Genomic DNA, 18710 nt, shown 5'->3' with positions numbered 1-18710 from the left:
GCAATCCTCCTGCCCTAGCCTCCCAAGTAGCAGGACTACAGGTGTGCACCACTCCGCCTGGCTAATTTTTTTAATTTTTTTGTAGAGGCAGGGTCTCACTTTGTTGCCCAGGCTAGTCTCAAACTCCTGGGCTCAAGTGATCCTCCCAAAGTGCTGGGATTACAGGTGTGAGCCACTGCATTTGGCTTTCTAATGTTTTAAATAAGGTCTGCTTCTGAAATCTCCACTCATACAACCTAGGAGTGTACAACTTGGCAATACTGATCTACTTGTAACTTACAAATAGTGGGGCGTTGCTTTTGCCTATGTATGAAATGCCTTTTCCTACATTAGGAAATTTCTACTTCAGTATGAACTGGCTAATTGGTTCAAAAGTCTCCTCCTGAACAAAACCTTCTCTTACTTCTTCCATGCTACTCCTGAATTCCCATTTTTACTATGACACCATTTACATGCCCAGGCTGTTGTTCTAACCCCACTGCATTATATTTCCCATTAGACTCTGAGCTTCTTGAAGGCAGTTTTTCATCTTTTGTGTCTTGCACATTTGGACACTCAATAAATGTTTGTTAAGTTGATTTGAATTAGAAGAAAATCAGATCTCTTCAGAAAGACACAGATAATGACTGGTTTAGGTAATCTGTAATGCACTCAAAGAACACAGTACAAAGTTGAATCAGTTGGAAGCCAAATATTTATTATTTGCTACTCTTTCATTTTTAATTGAAATATAACACCCACACAGAAAAGTGCCTAAATTAGTGTATTGCTCAATGAATTATCCCCAAATGCATAACTGACCATTAACAAAGTCAAGAAATAGAACATTGCCAGAAGCCCCTCCCATGCACACTTAAGCATCCATTTTTGTAGAGTATTTTCCTTTACACCAGAAACCTTATCTGAGCCTTTCAAAGTTACTCCTCTAAGAAATGAATACTGGCCCACCCGGCTTTCATTATGGTCTATCATGGTAATTGGTTGTCAGCCACTGTCACTGACGTGTATTTTCAAATTTTGTTATCTTTGTAAAGAAATATACACATTTGGCGCTCCACTTCTATGTCTTTATGACTCTTGTTTCCACGGGGCCCCACTTCTTCCTTTGTCTCCTTTTATTGTGTGTTCTTTACCCCCATATTCTTCCTCAATGAAACACTTTACCCACTTCCTGTTAACCATCTGACCTCGCTTCTCCTTATAACTCCTCCACTATTGAATGCTTTTGAAAAACTCCAAAAGGAATCGAATTTTTGATATGTACTTAAAATAAGATACAAAGGTGATTTCTTTATTCATTCAGACTGCAAAAAATAAGGGAAATTAAAATATGAAGATGGGTCAGTAACAGAGTAGAAAAGATGACAAATTTAGAGAAAATGATATACTTTTCTGGGTGACAGGCAGAAGAATATAAATAAACTGAAACCACTGGCAACCTCAAAAGGGTTAATTTTAAGAGTTGTACTCAGGAGATGTATGTCACAGTGATGGAAACAACGCTGCTGCAGAAAGCTTCAAAGGTACAAGTAACTGAAAATGCTATTAGTCAGTTTAGAAGGAAGAATATTAATAATCACAAGAACTGACTACTTCTCTGGAAATGTCTCATTTCTTTCTATGTCACTGTAAGTTAGCTTTCTCTTTTTTATTATTCTTAACGGTTCTTTCCATTTCTTGTCAGTGTCATGTCATTTGAAGAACTGATATTTGCTGAGATTTGTGAGTATAAGCCATTGCATGCAGGGAGTAAAAGTCTTCTCTTAAATCTTAATGAGGGCTGGGCACAGTGGTTCATACATATAATGCCAGCATTTTGGGAGGTACAGTGCTCCCAAAGCACTTAGCAGGAGGATCACTAGAGTCCAGGAATTTGAGGGCAGCCTGGGCAACATAGGGAGAACCTGTCTGTACCAAAATAATAAAAAACACCAGCTGGGTGTGGTGATGCACCTGTGGCCCTAGCTACTCAGGAGGCTGAGGCAGGTGATGCACCTGTGGTCCTAGCTACTCAGGAGGCTGAGGCAGGTGATGCACCTGTGGTCCTAGCTACTCAGGGAGGATCAATTGACCCCAGGAGGTCAAGGTTGCAGTGAGCCCTAATCTTGCCACAGCACTCCAGTCTGGGGGAACAGAGTGAGGCCATCTTAAAAAAAAAAAAAAAAAACTAAAGAAAAAAAATCTTACTCCAGGAGTGGTGGCTCACACCTGCATTCCCAGTACTTTGGGAGGCTGAGGTGGGCGGATCACAAGGTCAGGAGATCGAGACCATCCTGGCTAACACAGAGAAACCCCCATCTCTACTAAAAATACAAAAAATTAGCTGGGCATGGTGGCACACGCCTGTAGTCCCAGCCACTTGGGAGGCTGAAGCAGGAGAATCACTCGAACCTGAGAAGCGGAGGTTGCAGTGAGCCAAGATCGCACCACCGCACTCCAGCCTGGCGACAGAGGAAGACTCCGTCACAAACAAACAAACAAACAAATCTTAATGTGTGTTGCCTCTAATTATATTTTGAAATTCAAAAAATAACTCCTGGTATATATGCATCAGCTATCATATATAACGGCAATGCCCAACCTTTTTGGCACCAGGGACTGGTTTTGTAGAAGACAATTTTTCCACAGACTGGGTTGGGAGGATGGTTTCAGGATGAAACTGTTCTACCTCAGATGATCAGGCATTAGATTCTCATAAGGAGTGCACAAACTAGATCCCCTGCATGCGCAGTTCACAAAAGAATTCCTACTCCTATGAAAATCTAATGTCGCCCCGATCTGGCAGGAGGCAGAGCTCAGGCAATAATGCTCGCTCTCCCACCACTCACCTCCTGCTGTGCTGCGTGGTTCCTAACAAACACTGACTGGTACCTGTCTGTGGCCTGGGGGTTGGAGACCCCTGCTCTAGACTGTATTATAAAAAGCCATTAAAATCAGATGACAGAGAGAGGAGATCTTTTCAGAAAGATTAAATTTTCCCATTTCTGTTTTAATATTTAGGGAAAAGATTTAAATCAGAAAAACCCTATGCACAAATAACCAGTGTTATTAAGCCTAAGCTATATCATTAAAAAGTCTATAATACTATGCAGCCATAAAAAGGAACAAGATCATGTCCTTTGCACGGACACGGATGGAGCTGAAAACTGTTATTCTCAGCAAACTAATGCAGGAACAGAAAACCAAACATTGCATGTTCTCACTTATAAGTGGGAGCTGAAGGATGGGAACACACGGGTATATGGTGCGGGGGAACAATACACACAGGGGCCTGTGTGGGGGTAAAGGTTGTGGGAGAGCATCAAGAATAGCTAATGGGTGCTGGACTTAATACCTAGGGGATGGGATGATCTGTGCAGCAAACAACCATGACACACATTTACCTATGTAAAAAACCTGCATATCCTGCACATGTACCCTGGGACATAAAAAAAAAAGTTGATGAAAAAAATAAAAGAAAGTCTATAATGCTTCTGTGGTATATGGTTAAGGAAGGCAAGTAAGACTCACATTACAAGAATTGAATGGGAAGAATACAACATAAACTCCCATTTATCAAATGAGCATCTACATAGTATATGTCTAGAACTATGGTACAAGCCTTAAGACTGGGCATGGTGGCTCATGCTTGTAATCCTAGCACTTTGGGAGGCCGAGGCAGGCAGATCACCTGAGGTCAGGAGTTCGAGACCACCTTGGCCAACATGGCGAAAACCCATCTCTACCAAAAATACAAAAATTAGCCGAGTGTGGTGGCGCATGCCTGTAGTCCCAGGTACTCAGGAGGCTGAGGCAGGAGAATCACTTGAACCCAGGAGGTGGAGGCTGCAGAAAGCTGAGATCGTGCTACTGCACTCCAGCCTGGGTGACAAAGCAAGACTCTGTCTCCAAAAAAAAAAAAAAAAAAGAGAGAACTACGGTACTTTAGGAATACAAAAGAACTGTAATATATGTTTCCTGTCCCAAGAAACAAACACTGATGTAAAAATTGTGTCTTCCCAAGTAACTATAGATAATAAAACCTTTAATTACATAGTATGGGCAATAAATGCAAGTGTGGAACACTATGTTAAATAGTCAGGTTATTTATTTTTGAAAATAATTTTGAAAATTGAAGTGGAAATTCTTTTCTCAAATGCTTCCAGAATTATCCTCCCAGCAAGGGAAGTTTTATAAAATAAAACTGCTATTACTATAAAATTCCATAGAAATTAAGCTAAAGAAACAGCAAACAAAACTGAAATACAAAGTTCTACACTGAATTCTGATTTGAAAAAAAAAAAAACAAACAATAAATGAGCAAGCTCTGTTTCATGGTATGACTAAAATGGAATAGCATTAGGAAAACTGCCTCAGGAAGTCAGGACACAATATAAATCAGTAAGACTTTCCATACCTTTCTAGTTGCAGGAAATCTTAAAATATTACTCCATTCTGCCTGTGTGCAGAGAAGACAAGTTTCTAAAGCATTCAAAATATTTTATAAGGTAGACGTTATATGCTTCATTAAAGTAACAACTTGTGTGTTAACCTTATTTTTAAATGTCATTTCAAAGAAAGAAGTCTTATCAAAATTGAATGAAAGAAGAAAACTACAAGAAAATTACCTAGAGGAAAGGGAATAAAAGAAAAGATCTTTTCTGGATGTTGAGTATTAAAAGTTTCCATGTTCGTTGAAATGAAAATTACAAAATCAGAACTGCATAGTAGATTTTGCAAGCATGTAGCCAGAAGTATGAGGGCTGGTGGACTTTAGGGGTCTACGACTAGGAGACAGACTGGAAAACCAGAGACAGCATTGCAAACATAAGCTACCTTTGCCAAATAAATTCTGGAACTTACTTCTTGAACTGAGAAGTTCAGAGATGTTTTGGGATAGGAGGCCAGACAGTTTGGAATGACTTACTTGATCTTACTAAAAAAAAAAAAAAAAAAAAAAAAAAAAAAATACAATATCTTTGATTACTCCTCTAGAAGTTAGTCTTATTTCCTACTTTGATTATTAAGGTTTTCCCTTTGCATATTATTGTATACTTGAACATTCATAATAATTCTTATTTTTTTCATAAAAATATATTTATCTGCACTTGTGTATGTGTGCACATGTGTGTTGTTTGTGCATGTATGTCTGTATGTTTTTATAAATATCCCCTAAATAGATTGTGGTAGCTTGTTTCTTGTTTTCAGGTTGGCTACCATCAATTTCTCTCCTCCCTGTATCTATCTATTGCTCTACTCCCTTGAATCTGGGCTCATTTGTGACAGATTTGCCAAATAGAATATAGTGGAAGTGACGCTATATGACTTCCAGCACTTCCCACACTTTGAAGCTTCTACCTGGGTCTCCTGGAAGTCTTGCTCTTGAGATGCCATGCTGTTTTGCAACCCAAGCCACACTATGGCTGTGTGGATAGACAAAAGAGAGAGAAAATCCCTGTCCAGCCCATAGGTATTCTAGCTATGCTAGCCTAGGAGCCAGGCAAGTGAGTAAAGAAGCTTTCAGGTAATTCCAGCCTCATCTGTCATATTTCTACAACCATTTGAAGGACACAAAGCTGAGTAGTGCTCAACTTCGTCAATCCCCAGAAAAATGAAACATAACAACAAATGACTGTCTTACGTTACTAAGTTTTGGTGTGGTGCGTTACACACAGCAATAAATAACTGGAACATACAATAGACATCTGAAGAAAAACCTAACGCTTCTTACTTAAGTCATAATACTATAAAATTCATCACCACTCTGTCATTCCAGAAATGTAACTAAATTCTTATATCTATCATATATTTAGCTGAACAATATCACTTCACTCCACTTATTTCATTGGTCACAAAAATACATCTTTATATTTTGTTGAAATTTTAAGGGCTATAAAATGATACAACAGAAGTAATACACGTATGTAACACAGAAGTTTATACTAATGAAAAATGGTTATACATTCTTTTAAAAATGACTTCATTTTATTTTATTTAATTCATTAATTAATTTGTTTATTTTGAGATGGAGTCTGTCACCCAGCCTGTCACCCAGGCTGGAGTGCGGTGGCATGATCTCGGCTCACTGCAACCTCCGCCTCCTGGGTTCAAGTGATTCTCTGCCTCAGCCTCCCAAGTAGCTGGGATTACAGGCGCCTGCCACCACACTCGGCTATACAGAGTAGTTTCCCTGCCCTAAAAATTTGATGTGCTCGGCCTGTTCATCCTTTTTTCCCTGCAACCCCTGGCAGTCGTTGATCTTTTCATTGTCTCTATGACTTGCCTTTTCCAGAATGTCATGTAGTTGGAATTATACAGTAGTGCAGGCTTTCCAAACTGGCTTCTTTTACTTAGTGGCATGGGTTTGAGGTTCCTCCATGTTTCATTGCTTGAATATTCATTTTGAAAAAATATTGTCACATTTTCTTATCCTTCACTCATCCCTTAATCCTTTTAAATTTCGTTTCTGTCCTCATCCTTCTATGGAACCCTGTGCTCTTAAGGGTCACCAGACTTCCTACTCATAAAATCTAGAGCCCTTCCTGCGGCATTGAATATCGCTGCCCACTACTTCCCTAAATCCTTGTTTTTGTGAAATCGTTCGTTTGCTTCTGCTTAGCTCTCTCTGCTCATTCCTTCCTTCCTGCACTCTTTAAGTATAAGTATTTCCCAACTTAAGGAAATATAAATATTTCCTTGGCCTTCTCTCTGCTACCTACTACCATCTTGGCATCTCTTTCTCTCACGCCCACATTATCCTCTATCTGAAATATCTAATAATTATGATAGTCTCTCTTGCTTCTTATATTCAACCACTTACCCAAATGCATCAATTCTCCCTGCATTACATTTTAAAACTGTCCCTTCTTTCCATTCCTTTCCTAGTTGGGAAACTCAATAATTCTTGTTTAGATAATGTCAATGGAGTCCTAGCCAATATATTTCTGCTTTAAGCCTCCTTTCTTCAAGTCCATTTTATTCAGTCCTGCCAGATTAATTTTCCTGAACTGTTTTGCTGATTAATGCCTACTTTTATGTTATTTGAAGTATAAATGTATATTTATCATATTAATACTATAAGGATGCAACAATTGACATTATAATGATGATGAGAAAGCTGTTTATGTATTAATTTATACATAAAACAATTAATAACTTGCAAATAGATAAAAATAGTGAAATACAGTTGACCCATGAATCCTTTGAATAACATGGGTGTTAGGTGTGCGACTTCCACATGGTCAATCACCCCCCAAAATTAACTACTAGTACCCTACTGTTGACCAGAAGCCTTATCAATGACATAAACTGTCAATTAACACATATTTTGTATATTACTTGTATTATATACTGTATTCTTACAATAAAGTAAGCTAGAGAAAGTAAAATGTTATTATGAAAATCATAAGAGAAAATATATTTACTATTCATTAAATGGAAGTGGATAATAATAAACGTCTTCATTCTCATTGTCTTCATGTTGAGTAGATTGAAGAGGAAGAGGAAGAGAAGGGGTTGGTTTTACTGACTCGAGTATTTCATGGCAGTACATGATAAAATAGACTAGTAGCTACATATATTTATGCATTTATGCACTCATGTCATATCCGACTTTTTCTATTTCTATTTCTATGGGTTTTTTTTTTCCTTTTTTCTTTTTATTTTTTTTGGAGACAGGGTCTCACTCTGTCACCCAGGCTAGAGTACAGTGTTTGCTATCAAGGCTCACTGCAGTCTCAACCTTCCACGCTCAAGTGATCCTCCCATTCCTGAGTAGCTGGGACTTCAGGAGTGCCACCACAACTTACTAACTTTTTACTTTTTTGTTGTTGTTGTTGTTGTTGTTGTAGTAATGGGATACCACTATGTTGCTCAGGCTGGTCTCAAACTCCTGGGCTCTAGTGATCCTTCTGCTTCAGCCTCCCAAAGTGCTGGGATTACAAGAGTGAACCACCATGCCTGGCCCTAACTTTAAAATTTATTTATTTATTTTGAGATGGAGTCTGGCTCTGTCACCCAGGCTGGAGTGCAGTGGTGCAATCTTGGCTTACTACAACCTCCGCCTCCCGAGTTCAAGTGATTCTCGTGCCTCAGCCTCCCAAGTAGCTGGGACTACAGGCTCCCACCACCACGCCCGGCTAAGTTTTGTATTTTTAGTAGAGACGAGGTTTCACCATGTTGTCCAGGCTGGTCTCGAACTCCCGAGCTCAAGTGATCTGCCCACCTTGAACTCCCAAAGTGCTGGGATTACAGGCCTGAGCCACCGCACTTGGCCAAAAAGTTTTTTAAAGAGTATTTCTATGCTATACGGTTTGTCTGCAAGATTTTTCAAATTGTCGCAAATCTCCAAAATTTTTTCAATATATTTACTAAAAAAAATTCACGTATAAATGGACCCATGCAGTTCAAATCCATGTTTTTTAAGGGCGAACTGCAAACGGACATCAGATGAGAATTCATCGAATGAAATAGAATGGCATCCTATTCAATAAATTGAATGTTAGAAGGAAGAAAGTTAGATGGCTCAAAGAGAAATTTCTTCCTTTATGACCCAAGAAATATTTACAAAATTTAGAATGATAATGCAAGGCAGAATAATAGATGTTAGGGTATATCATAATTCTAATATTTGATAATAGTACTTGTGTACTGACATTTATAACTTCAATAAAATTTTTATGTTTTTCAATTTAGGTCATGAGTGTTTTATGAAAAAGATTCTGTTTGGCAATTATTGATATCATGAGTGGATGTTTCATAAAGCAGAAGTTTACTTCCTCAAAATGTCCTCAAAATGTAGAAAAAAATACGAACTTGTGTACAATATACATAATTTTTATATGTGTAAACCCACATAAAAGCATGTATAAAGAAAAGGTGAAAGAATTTGGAGAAGCATCAAATATTCAGAATACATTTACAAGTTCTCCTACGAACATTTACAAGTTCGTATATAAGTTGCTATCTCATTCTTGCTCTATCTGCCCTACATTCTTATTTCTGATTTTTTAGTGGTATAATATGTATATAAGTAAATATATACATACATAGATATTGATTCGTATTTTTTTCCCCAATGGGGAGCCCTTAAGTGTTTTCAGGCACGGGAGTAAAATAACATTATTTTCATCATTTTCACTCATAAGATTTTAATAGATTTTAAAGAAAGTCGTTTTTCTTGGCCTTGGAGTTATCTGGCATTCATAATACTAGTCTTATCTAGGTAAGAAAATACTAATCTAAAACCCAGGAAACATGATATTATTCTTGGTTCTGTCATTGATTTTTCAGTCTAACCAAATGTTTTATTTTCAGTTTAAAATAAATTTTGGAAAAGCACCTATTAGCCCTAACTCTTGTTTTCTCAAAGTTTTAACATTTAAAAAATAAGAACAGAGGCCAGGCGCAGTGGCTTATATCTGTAATCCCAACACTTAGAGAGGCCGAGGTGGGTGGTTCCCTTGAGCCTAGTTCAAGACCAGCCTGGCCAACATGGCAAAACCCCATCTCTACAAAAAAATACAAAAATTAGCCCAGTGTGGTGGTGCGTGCCTGTAGTCCCAGCTACTCAGGAGGCTGAGGCAGGACGATTGTTGGAGCCTGAGAGTTTGAGGCTGCGGTGAGCTGTGATCATGCCACTGCTCTCCAGCCTGGGTAACAGAGTGAGACTCTGTCTCAAAAAACAAATAAATAAATAAGAACAACAGAGGAAGACTAATAAATTCAAATATATTAAATTGATGGAAAATACTCATTTGCTTATTCCAAATATTTGATATTTGTTGAGATATACTAGATACCAGGCAGACAGGAGGAATCAAGACTGCCTCCATAAAGCTCCCCATCTAGTGGGGCCTATCAGCTAGCAAACCTCATGTCTGTTCAAGCCAAGTTTTGCTGCAAAATAAATTTTGGCACCAATCATAAAACAAACTTCTGGTTTTCAGAGCTATATGGATTTGTGATTGCAGATAAGAGACAGTAGACTTGTATTATGGTGTTACACATACATATTCTAGGATAGATATAAGAAAAGAATACTACGTATGTGAATACGTAGATACAGTGCCAAACCAGACTGGTGAAGAGTAGGAGGGATGGCGGAGAGACAATAGAAATTGGCTCATAGATGTCAATTAAATAAAAAGGTTATACTGTATTATTATTCCAGGGAGCTGTGAGTGATATTCAGGAAGAAATTATTCCCTGATGGGGAAATTTGAGAATACTTTTGAGCTTTCTTACTTTATTGTTGTGTTACAGATGATCAGAAACTTATCGTTACAAAATTAACAATGAAAACTTTATTTGCCTATTCAATTCTCCCACTGACAGACTTTTAAAACTTGCAAATAGCACATTAAACTGCAGTGTCTTCATTTATTTCTTGCATATCTATGCTATAGGTCAAGACTTTTATACTTTCTTATACTGTTCTATTGGTCTCTCTGGCCACAGCCATACTCTACCCTATCCCACCACACAGAGGGATAGGGTGGTTATTTTACTCCCATGCCTGAAAACCTTAAAAATCTACCCACTGGAAAATAAATTATATATCTATTTTTATCAATCGGTCATCAATCAATCTATCTACCTACTTACATACTAAAAGATAGGAAATAAAAACATAAGGAACATATACCAGGAATGAGACAGCAACTCACACACAAATTCAGGGAGGGGGCACATGCACAAGGAGACCTTATGAGGATTGAGGGGCAAACAGGACAAACGCTAAAGCTCAAGAAAGGTTGCATGGAACATTAGCCAGGTCAGTCAGTAGCTTACGCTGAAGATGTCCCTTGGAATTGAAGAATGTGGAAAGCAGATCTAGAACTAGAATCCCTTTATCATGGGCCTCGAAAATCTTACATATTAACAGCCACTTCTAAAGTTTGTTTTTAGTATTTGTATGATTTCTTTCTCCTTATCTAATCTGAATAAATCATTTGCACTATTTTTCAAGGTAGGCCTCACTAAACAAATGTAAATTCAGTACCTGTTCAAGTTATACATTAATCAATCAGAAGGGTTCACTGGGAATCTATTTGATAAGTGACCAGCATATAGGAGAAATATTGAGGTATTCGTTAGAAAATGAATCAAGGGAATTTGAACAAGTAAGATTTTACTAGGTAGTTATCATTATATTGAACATGAAAAATACGTTCAGGCTGGGCGCAATGGCTCACACCTGTAATCCCAGCCCTTTGGGAGACTGAGGTGGGCGGGTCACTTGAGGTCAGGAGTTCGAGACCAGACTGGCTAGCATGGCGAAACCTCATCTCTACTAAAAATACAAAAAAAAAAAAAAATTATCCAGGTGAGGTGGCACAGGACTGTAGTCCCAGCTACTTGGGAGGCTGAGGCATGAGAATCGCTTGAACCTGGGCAGCAGAGGTTGCAGTGAGCCAAGATCACACCATTGCACTCCAGCCTGGGCAACACAGCAAGACCCTGTCTCAATAAAAAATAAAATAAAATAAATTTCCAAAATCCCAGAAACTTATAAAATAGTTCACTTGCTATACCTCTAAAATATTTAAAAAGTTTTATAGCATTACTCAGTTTTCATACTACAATTTGGTAAAACAAAGCATCAGATATTCATTTCTCCTAGCTGAGAAAAGAGCACTAAAAATCAAAACTCCAAAAGTGATCATTTGAATGATATTATGACTATGCAAACCAGAGGAGCTTGGCTAAAGATGAAAAATGCAAAGTCTGTTTTGTTTCTTGTTCTTTAATTCAAACTCTAATATGAGTGCAAGGATATAAAGAAGGCATCGAATGTGCCTTTCTCATTTCCTTCTCATGCACCCTAAAAGATGATGGAACTTAATTCTGCTAGAGCTTCTCCATTGCATCCTGTCTCTAGAGAAGATTTTGGCTTAATTGGATATTTATTTCGGTGACAATTTTTTGAAAATCTGCTCATACAGAACTTAATTTTCCTGAGGCAAGGTTTATATAAAACATTGATTTTGGGTACATGGAAGGTATGTAGAAATTAACTTCTTTCATTGTTCAAGCATGAGACTGCACTCCCTAAGATAATCTATATTTGAACACTTTACAGCTCTGGAGGGTAGATTTTAAATATTAGAAAAATGAGGCTCAGAGAGGTGAAATGACTTGTCTACATAACCTTGTTCATAGGAGGCTCAGTCAAAACTAGTTTCTAGATTCCTAATTCTCTGCATCATATGCTTTTATATTATAGTACCATATAAGGTAGTAAATGCCACTCATTCATTTATTCATTTGAACAAACATTTACTGGGTGTCTACCCAAAGCCAAGCTCAGGCCCAGGGGATAGAGAAGTGAACAAATGAAACAACAATCCCTTCCCTTATGGACTACATTTGAGTGGGGAAAACAGAAGATCAACAAGAAAGGCAAGCAAATAAAAGTCAGATGGTGGTAATTACTATGAAGAAAAGTGAAGCAGGAAGGAAGACAAGGCTTTAGATAAGGGGAGACTCTAAGTTTAAATAGGCTGGTCAGAAAACCCTCATTGAGAAAGTGGTATCTGAACTAAAATTTGAAGGAGATGAGCGGCTGGATATATGCGTATCCTTGAGGAGAGTATTCTGGGAAGGGAAACAAGAGCAAAAGCCCAAACATGAGAGTGTGTCTAGCACATTCATGGGAAAGCAAGAAGAGCAGTGCGACTGGGCAGAATGAGCAAGGAGGAAAACACTAGAAGGTGAGGCCAGATTGTGCAGGGCTCATTTGGTTATACCCTAAGTGAGGTAGGAAGCCATTTGCAGGTTTTGAGCAGAAGTGCAGCAGGATCTCATTGACTGGCTGCCATTTGAGAATAGTCTGGAAGTACAATGGTGAAAGCAATAAGACTGGTTAGGAGTTTCTAAGGATGATCAAGATGAAATGTAGGGGGACAAACTGACAGAGGAGAAGGGGTTGATTAGTGGTTAAATCCTGGATAGATTTTGAAGGTTGAGTCAACAAGATTTCTTGATAGTTTGGATATGGGTGTGAGAAAAGAGGAAAGAGTCAAGGATAACTCCAAAGTGTCTTTTAAAACAAAACAAAACAAAAAAAACCTTCATATATATTTATTTATATGAAGTTTCTGTTGATGGAACACATGAAAATAGTTGAATAGATGTAGAAATGCTTTGGAGAATATGAATTAAAATATAGATTACATGTATGAAGAAGCCACTTTCCGGGAAGGAGGGCCTATCTTGAAAGATATGCAACAGTTTAGTCAGGGTGAGATAAACTACTATAACAGAACAAAATCTATAATGTTCAAACATAATAGAAGTTTATTTCTTGATCATCTATAGACCAGACTGGGTGTTCCAGGTAAGTAGGCTTCTCTTTTCCACATTGTGACTCAGGTCTGAGGCATTTTGCATATTGTGGCTACCTCAAAACCCATGGCCTAATTGTCATCTGTATCCCACCAGCGCAAAGGGAAAGAGAACAAGGGATGGCTGTCCTGCTTCTTCAAAGTCTCCACTTTAAGGTGGTACACTTTGTTTCTATTCACACTTAATTGATGAAAACTGGTCATATGTCCACACTTAGCTGTAGATGCAAGATGTGGGGCTGAGAAATTGTATTCCTGGTTGGTAACTGCATTGCAGCTACAATTCAATTACTGTGGAACATAGGAAGCACAGCGTAAGAACAACTCCTATGTCTGCCACAGGCAGCCATTCTCCAGAGCAGGTAAACAGGTTCCACCATTTTAGAGAGATGCAGCATGCATATTAAGGCGCTTCATGTGTTTCTGGGATCTTGTGTACCTTCTCCTCTGATTCTTTCCTTGGGGTGGGCTGTCCATATGTGTAACTCCAAAGTTTTTAGCTGAGCAACTAAATGATAGAGAAACAGATTTTTAGGAAGATCAAGGTGTTTAGTTTTTCACATGCGAAGTTTGAGAAACCACCTAAGACATTCAAGTAGAAATTGAACAGGCAGTTGGACAAAGAAGCCTGGAAGTCATGGGGGAGATGTGAACTGGAAATATATATTTGAGAAGTCAGTAGCATCTACATGATAGCAAATCTTCAAGATTAGATGAGGTCACCAGGGGAGGGGTTATGGGTAGAGAAGAGGCCAGAGGATGGAGCACTGGAGCCCTCCAATGTTTAGAGATTAGGAAAACAAAAAAAGGCAGGCAGTGGAATGCAAGATTAACTTTTCCAAAGGCTGCTGAACACTGAACTCTGATGAAGACTGAGAACTGGCCACTGCATTTAGCAGTGTAAATGTCATTGGTGACCTTGTCAAGTGTAGTATCAGTGGAATGGCGGATTGCCTGACTGGAGTGGGCTTAGGAATGAATGGTGGGGAGTGGAGTGGGGGATGGCATAGTCAATAGTCAGTTTTTATGCATTTGCCATGAAATTTTGTATGTAGTTATTATAATCATACACAAAAAATTTTAGTAATTATATAAACCATATAAAACTGTAGGCCCTTTACTATACATACACTTAATTCATTTTGAAAAAAAATCATTCCAACAAGAGTTATCTTAGAAATGAGGAAACCGATGGTTAAAGAAGTGAAGTAGGCCGGGCGCGGTGGCTCAAGCCTGTAATCCCAGCACTTTGGGAGGCCGGGACGGGCGGATCACGAGGTCAGGAGATCGAGACCATCCTGGCTAACACGGTGAAACCCCGTCTCTACCAAAAAAATACAAAAATCTAGCCGGGCGAGGTGGCGGGCGCCTGTAGTCCCAACTACTCCGGAGGTTGAGGCAGGAGAATGGCGGGAACCCGGCAGGCGGAGCTTGCAGTGAGCTGAGATCCGGCCATTGCACTCCAGCCCCGGTGATAGAGCGAGACTCCGTCTCAAAAAAAAAAAAAAAAAAAAAAGGAGTGAAGTAACTTGCCCATGTTCCCATGTGTGGTAAAGGGTGGAGCTGGAATTTGAATTCAAGTCTCTTTGACTCCTAGCCTTCACCCTTGACCACTGTGCTACTTTTCCTTTAAATATTACAACAAATAGCCACCCACATGTGATTGATTCTTTCCTGAGGTTAAATACTACTAAATTGGAAGAAATAATGCAGAAAGGCTAACAAAGATCCACCCTCCTTATTGGTCAAGTTATTCTTAGTCTCTGGCAGGCATAAAGAGCAGAACTAAACAGCATTGTTCATCATTTCAACTGTCAGCCAACTCACAGCAGGTCACTGTCCATGAAGCCCTTTTCAATATAAAGTGGTTTGATGTGCCAATTTTATCAATGTTGCTAAACTCAAATAACAACTTCTGTTGGAAAGAAATTCAGCTCCATAACCATTAATAAAATAGGAAAACCTAGGTCTGCCTACAAGTCCAGTAAACCAAGCAGAAGGAAAGCGAGTGGATCTTTTTTCTGACCTGGTCTTCTATTTGCATGAAAAGTCATCCTACTTACCCTTCAGCAGAGAAGGGGTTGTATTAAACTGGGCAGGACAAATCTCATAATAGCCTGTAGGCTCACTCCCCTTTCACACAGTCCTTTTAATTTTGACTGGTATTTTAATTTACCCTCAGACTCAGCTACTGAATTCTCCAACACCCTGGCTTGAGTTCAGTGGATAAGACAAATGTAACATCCCTTAGCATCGTGACGGAACTTCACATGGTCATATGGCCATCAGGATAAACACACGAGTAACAGAAGGCTCTGTTCTGAAAGCATGAGTCGTATAATTCCATTACAGCTTGGTCTAATACTTATGAAAGAAAAGTACTAAACTATTAAAAACTTACATTAAGAATTGCTGAAGAAAATCGCAACTGCTGGTTTCCTATTTTGTGTGTGACATGATGAAAAAAAAAAAAACAACACTGTAGTTTAATATGATAATCACGTATTAAGACAAGAAAACCAGAAAAGCTAATGTAATAGTTTTGTAATCTTACAAATTAGGTAATGTATGTAAAATCGTTTTAAGAGTTCCAAAGGATTTACAAACATGAGCTAGTGTTACCAGGTATACAAATTCAAAGGATATCAAAGCTATATAACAGGATCTATTGACCACACGCTTAATTATAGTTTTATGGAAATAAAACTTACAGTAAAACAGTTACACTTGTATAACATTTCTCATTTTTTTTTAAAAAGTTGTACATGTACAAGAAAAAAATTCAAATACTGCAATAGTATAAGTTGTGCAAAGTATTCTTGACACATATATCCTCAACTCTTATCCTCAGAGGCAACCAGGCTTCCTAGTTTTTAATGTATTCATATGTTTTATGAATTTTATGTCAATATATCTGTTCACATTTTTGTTTTTTTTTTGAGACAGACTCTCGTGCTGTTGCCCAAGCTGGAGTCCAATGGCTCAGTCTTGGCTCACTGCAATCTCCACCTCCTGGGTTCAAGTGATTATCCTGCCTTAGCCTTCAGATCTGTTCACATTTTTACCTATATCTTTGAAATAAAAATAATTGAGTCTCACCTGATAGTTTTCCTTTATACTTTCACATTCTGTGGATTTTTGATATAGTAATTACACTTGATTCTGAAAAATAAATAGCATTTTTTCTCTAAAGTTATTCAAACAATAAATATATGTTATGTTTTCATCTTTAACAATTCACCTGTACAATTTACCAAGGCAATACCTCTGACATTACTAGAGATCAGAACTTTAAGTCGATATTCAGTCAAACAAATCCTTAAATGTTTGCTGTTCAATGTTCTTCTAATCAAAACACAGTGAGAAATTGGTACCGATTAACACTGGGCCTTTGATAGATCCTGATTTCCTAGTTTCTTCTAACAGAAGTTGTGTTAGGTGAACCTTGCCTTTGTTTCCAAAGTCTTTCTTCTTTAGGTAGTCCCTAAATATTTTAAGAATCCAGAGAACATTTCAATACAAAACTGCGATACACAAGCTGGGGAAGGAGAAGAATGAAGTCCCTTTACCCTTTAAATATGAAGTTTCAACATGAGGCACAGAAATACATTGCATTATAGTTTTACCTTTCATTTCTTCACTGTGTGCCATTAATATGACACTCCAACTTACCTGGATGCTTAGCACATGCAGATCTGGGCAAGATTTTTACCACATTTCTTTGCCAGGTGGAAAACCTTTGAATGATTCAGGCTGTTTCTTCTGGCTAACAGGCATTATCAGCAGCCCTCGAAAACAGTGTTTCTCCTTTCACAATAATCTGGTTGCTTTTGAAGTCTTTGGAAACAAAATTCAATTTGTTCGAGTTAGAGAAGGGAGAGGCATCCTGAAAAATAAACTTTTGCCATATTTGTAAGTCATCAATTTTATAATTTAATATGAGAAAAGGCAAAATGCAACCATTATGATTGGTTAAAATAACAGATTACATTTAAGCATAACTGAGGTACTTCAGGAAAATGTGCACAGAGCCCTCTGACATAGGACTTCCTTTCAGTCCAGTGTCCCCACCATCCCCCCTTCCTAAAACAAGATGCTCACTGACCTCACTTGTTTCTGAAATGGCTATTAAAAGTAGTCTCTTATTCAAAACTTTTTACCATATAGCTATATAATGAAAATTCAACTATCGGTGTACACGATAAATATACAAACTGATTCAATGAGAAAAACTTTTCCCAAAATATACAAACAGGTTGTTCAGAGTCATAAAGATGAAACAACAGACTCACTGATTTCTTTTTCCTTTTCACCTGACTTGTTTTTGGTCATGGAAAGACACAGGCAAAGTTTGGCTGAATACCAATCATTCATTCTCTCTAGATACACTTAATTCATTCTGCACAAAGTATGCTAGAATAAAAAGGTTTAAATTGGCATTAGAAATAGTACTACTAGTGATAGCATTTTAACTGGAGAAAAGGATTTGCGGGATTCTATAAAACTATGTGGAAAAAAAGGACAACTAAAAAACGGATGAAATGGAGCCTGTCAGATACAGAAGATATAGGATTAAAAACAGATCATGGGTTCAAGCAAATATAAAACAAGAATTAAAGTTACTCATTATAATGAAAGAGAAAAAGGACCTGAATTATGCCTGAATATCTAGTTCTTGATGCTCATATAAATCAAATATCACACTTAAATGTGCTAGCGAACTAAATAACTAATTGACTTCTGCTAGTTCTGAATCACAGGTGGACAGCGTTTGGGGAAAAGCTGGTCAGCACCATTTCCTTTCTTTCACAGAGTATAGCTCATTGCTTTTCACTTCACAAAGGAGAAACAAAGCACCAGGTTTGTGAGGGTTCTTTCCCTCGTCACCTCATCCCTAGACCCAGTTTAAGATTTAATCCGTATCCTTTCAATGACTACAGCATTTCCATTCATTTCAAAGTATAGTATTGGTGCTGATAAGAATAGGGCCAAATTTTAAAAAGAGATTAATTATGCTGAGAAATGTCCATTGTAAGTACTGCAAGAACACTGAACAAACAGCCAGTGTATACTGAAGTTGTTTGCTGCTGTTTACAGGAAATTATTACATAAAGTACAATACTGGAACAGAAGGAAGTAAGTTTTATGGTCATAGCTTTGTGGAAAAAGGAAAAATTTTCTATGTAAAATAAATTAAGGACCTTCCAAAGGAAGTAAAGGTTAAGACATACAAATATATATGTTACATTTCACACACACAAATAAACCAAGCAAATAAAAAGAACTCCTAAAACCTAATTAGAAAATAATATAAAACCTGATTGCAGCAATTACAGTGCTCTATTCCTCCAAATGGGAGATGATAAGCCATGCGCTATGCCAGTG

The 18710-nt window shown here is 37.9% G+C and overlaps 1 long non-coding RNA gene across 1 annotated transcript; it reads right to left on the bottom strand.

Moving 5' to 3' along the window:
- Nucleotides 1-13508: 13508 nt before the first annotated feature.
- LOC108519960 (uncharacterized) lies at nucleotides 13509-17133 on the bottom strand. The gene is made up of 4 exons (XR_001882782.1): nucleotides 16998-17133; nucleotides 16425-16487; nucleotides 15727-15764; nucleotides 13509-13833 (listed from the first exon to the last, which is right to left on the bottom strand). It is a non-coding gene; the product is annotated as an uncharacterized LOC108519960 (long non-coding RNA).
- Between the last annotated feature and the right edge of the window lie 1577 nt (nucleotides 17134-18710).

The sequence above is a fragment of the Rhinopithecus bieti genome, unplaced genomic scaffold, assembly GCF_001698545.2.
Source record: "Rhinopithecus bieti isolate Rb0 unplaced genomic scaffold, ASM169854v2 scaffold_49953, whole genome shotgun sequence".
Taxonomy (NCBI): domain Eukaryota; kingdom Metazoa; phylum Chordata; class Mammalia; order Primates; family Cercopithecidae; genus Rhinopithecus; species Rhinopithecus bieti.
Note: the sequence above shows the minus strand (reverse complement) of the source record. Positions and strands in the feature narration are given on the sequence as shown.